The sequence below is a fragment of the Rhipicephalus microplus genome, unplaced genomic scaffold (assembly GCF_043290135.1).
Source record: "Rhipicephalus microplus isolate Deutch F79 unplaced genomic scaffold, USDA_Rmic scaffold_475, whole genome shotgun sequence".
Taxonomy (NCBI): domain Eukaryota; kingdom Metazoa; phylum Arthropoda; class Arachnida; order Ixodida; family Ixodidae; genus Rhipicephalus; species Rhipicephalus microplus.
Window position 1 is genome coordinate 26,237 of NW_027465038.1, and position 3,673 is coordinate 29,909.

Here is a 3,673-nt window from a genome sequence, read left to right on the forward strand (position 1 = left end):
ATGCGGCGGGCTTCGGCCTCGTCAAGCGTGTCCTCGGGTCTGCTCCAGGGGAATCCACGGCAGTCGTCTGCAGCCTCATCCGCTTGATGCGTTAGGGGCTGGTTGTCGGACGGTGCCGTTTTACCACGATATCGAGGTGTGTTCCGTGTCGTCCTCGGGCGATTCAGATGCGAAAGCGCCGAAGACGCGGGCGTGACCCGTCGTCTGGCGGCTTTGCAGTCTCGGCTCCGTTGCTAGTTCCGGCCGGTCCACCGACAGTGCAGCGGGCTTGGGCAACCCGCACGGCGCGACCGAGTCGATGCAACGAAAAAGAGCGAGCATGAACGTGCTTCTTGCCGCACGGCTCCCACTCGTCTTTCGGGAAGGTTGTGCCGTAGCGAGCTCGAACGCCGTCATCTCGGAGTGCAAAATAAGCGTGTTGGGGCGCCTGAAGGTGGCCTCCGCCGCACACAGACTGCGTCCGGCCCGCCGAAGGCGAGGACGGACGCGCAGTCGAACGATTACCTGGTTGATCCTGCCAGTAATCATATGCTTGTCTCAAAGATTAAGCCATGCATGTCTAAGTACATGCCGAAATAAGGCGAAACCGCGAATGGCTCATTAAATCAGTTATGGTTCCTTAGATCGTTTCTTCCTACTTGGATAACTGTGGCAATTCTAGAGCTAATACATGCAGTGAGCCTGGAGCCCTTTGGGTAACGGGTGCTTTTATTAGACCAAGATCGATCGGGTTTCGGCCCGTATTGTGTGGTGACTCTGGATAACTTTGTGCTGATCGCATGGCCACGAGCCGGCGACGTTTCTTTCAAGTGTCTGCCTTATCAACTTTCGATGGTAGGTTACTTGCTTACCATGGTTGTTACGGGTAACGGAGAATCAGGGTTCGATTCCGGAGAGGGAGCCTGAGAAACGGCTACCACATCCAAGGAAGGCAGCAGGCGCGCAAATTACCCACTCCCGGCACGGGGAGGTAGTGACGAAAAATAACAATACGGGACTCTTTTGAGGCCCCGTAATTGAAATGAGTACACTCTAAATCCTTTAACGAGGATCAATTGGAGGGCAAGTCTGGTGCCAGCAGCCGCGGTAATTCCAGCTCCAATAGCGTATACTAAAGCTGCTGCGGTTAAAAAGCTCGTAGTTGGATCTCAGTTCCAGACGAGTAGTGCATCTACCCGATGCGACGGCTCGGACTGAACATCATGCCGGTTCTTTCTTGGTGCACTTCATTGTGTGCCTCGAGATGGCCGGTGCTTTTACTTTGAAAAAATTAGAGTGCTCAACGCAGGCGAGTCGCCTGAATAAACTTGCATGGAATAATAGAACAAGACCTCGTTTCTGTTCTGTTGGTTTTTGGAATACGAGGTAATGATTAAGAGGGACGGACGGGGGCATTCGTATTGCGGCGCTAGAGGTGAAATTCTTGGACCGTCGCAAGACGAACTACTGCGAAAGCATTTGCCAAGAATGTTTTCATTGATCAAGAACGAAAGTCAGAGGTTCGAAGGCGATCAGATACCGCCCTAGTTCTGACCATAAACGATGCCAACCAGCGATCCGCCTGAGTTACTCAAATGACTCGGCGGGCAGCTTCCGGGAAACCAAAGTATTTGGGTTCCGGGGGAAGTATGGTTGCAAAGCTGAAACTTAAAGGAATTGACGGAAGGGCACCACCAGGAGTGGAGCCTGCGGCTTAATTTGACTCAACACGGGAAAACTTACCCGGCCCGGACACTGGGAGGATTGACAGATTGAGAGCTCTTTCTTGATTCGGTGGATGGTGGTGCATGGCCGTTCTTAGTTGGTGGAGCGATTTGTCTGGTTAATTCCGATAACGAACGAGACTCTAGCCTATTAAATAGGTGCGGGGTTCCCAGCACCTTACAACCTTCTTAGAGGGACAAGCGGCTCCTAGCCGCACGAAACAGAGCAATAACAGGTCTGTGATGCCCTTAGATGTCCGGGGCCGCACGCGCGCTACACTGAAGGAAGCAGCGTGTCTTTATCCCTGTCTGAAAAGACTGGGTAACCCGTGGAACTTCTTTCGTGATTGGGATAGGGGCTTGCAATTGTTCCCCTTGAACGAGGAATTCCCAGTAAGCGCGAGTCATAAGCTCGCGTTGATTACGTCCCTGCCCTTTGTACACACCGCCCGTCGCTACTACCGATTGAATGATTTAGTGAGGTCTTCGGACCGATGTCCGGCGCGGCCTTTCGGTTGCGCCGGTCTGTTGGAAAGATGACCAAACTTGATCATTTAGAGGAAGTAAAAGTCGTAACAAGGTTTCCGTAGGTGAACCTGCGGAAGGATCATTAACGGATTGTGAAGGGTGAGCGCCTCAGCTGCGTCTGCGCCCGACACTTTCTGCCGCTGACCCCGTTTGGACGCGGGGTCGGCTTTTCCCCACGGGGCTGCCTGAATGTGGAGCGGCACCCCGTGACAAATTGTTGCGCCCAGCGGACGCCAACACCGCGACCTTGGACGGTCGGCCAGGTGGCGGACGCGGGTACAAACGGCGCAACGCACTCATAGGTCGGCTTTCGACCCGCCACTGCACCGTGGCTCGAAGCGCTCGAAATGCGCGACCCGACCGCTGCGGGACCGCCTAGTACTGTAAACAGGAGCGGCGGAGCGCGAACGGCGAGTCGTAGTTACGTCGGTAGAAGGCGAGGCTGCGCGTTCCCGAAACGCCAGCCGAGTGCCCTCCCGACCGTTCGAGCGTGCAAGAACGAGACCCGACAATCGCGCGGCGACTGCCAAGTACGAGAGGAACGGCACAAGCGTCGGCGGTCGGTCAAGGAACTGGCGATGTGACGGGTCCGCTGTGCACCAGTGCATACCGTCCCGCCGTCCGCGGCAAGCGCCTCCGCGTCCTCGGGTGACGGAGGCTGCCGGTCGGTTCTTGCAGGCGAGGGATCTCGCTGGCACCGGTTCGCGTTGACGCGCGGCCGGTCATGGCACGGCGATGCGACGGCCGAGGTGCGCAGTACTCGATGGAGGAACCGCACGCTCCGATGACCGTCCCGCCCTCCGCGGCGTATGCGTACCGACCGTAATGGTTGCAGCAGCGCCGGCCGGCTTTTGAATTCGCCACACGAAACACGGTGCGAGATCGCGGTTAGGGGAGCGTCGACGTTGCCAGGCGTTTTGCTTGCTGCCGAGGGAAAGGCGGCACGGCCACGTCGCGCTCGTCGCGATTAGCGGGTCTGCGCGCTTTGGGAAGGTGCCGCAACGACTTGCCGAAAGAGGAAGCACGGAAGAACGAGGGACTTGGACGTCCCGACAATTGAACGCACTTGCGGCCAGGCCCTTGCTGGCTTCGTTCTTCCGCCTCGAGTAGGCTCGTACGCGGCTCCGGCGCCGAAAGTGGTCCTTGGCACCGACTTCGGTGGACGTGGGAAGTGCCGCGCAAGTACGGCGCGCCTGGCTCCACCTGTTGGCTAAAGTAGGCAGCCGGATCGGCATTTTGGTGTGCGGTGGCAAACCGTGGATGCGAAAAAAGCTTGTGCGATTTCGTGGAACAAAAAGCGGGGGTCCCCCTTTTTATGCGGAGGAGACCGACCCGCCTGCCGTGGTGAACCGCGACGCCACGGTAAAAACGGGAGAGGCTTGTCGATGGGACCGTGCATCCCGCGCTCCACGGAGGCCGGGAGGCGGCCGCCCGAGGAAATG

The 3,673-nt window shown here is 57.4% G+C and overlaps 1 non-coding gene across 1 annotated transcript; it reads left to right on the forward strand.

The window, feature by feature from the left end:
- Positions 1–501: 501 nt before the first annotated feature.
- Positions 502–2,316, forward strand: LOC142794677 (small subunit ribosomal RNA). Its single transcript, XR_012892539.1, has one exon. It is a non-coding gene; the product is annotated as a small subunit ribosomal RNA (ribosomal RNA).
- The last annotated feature ends 1,357 nt before the right edge of the window (positions 2,317–3,673 follow it).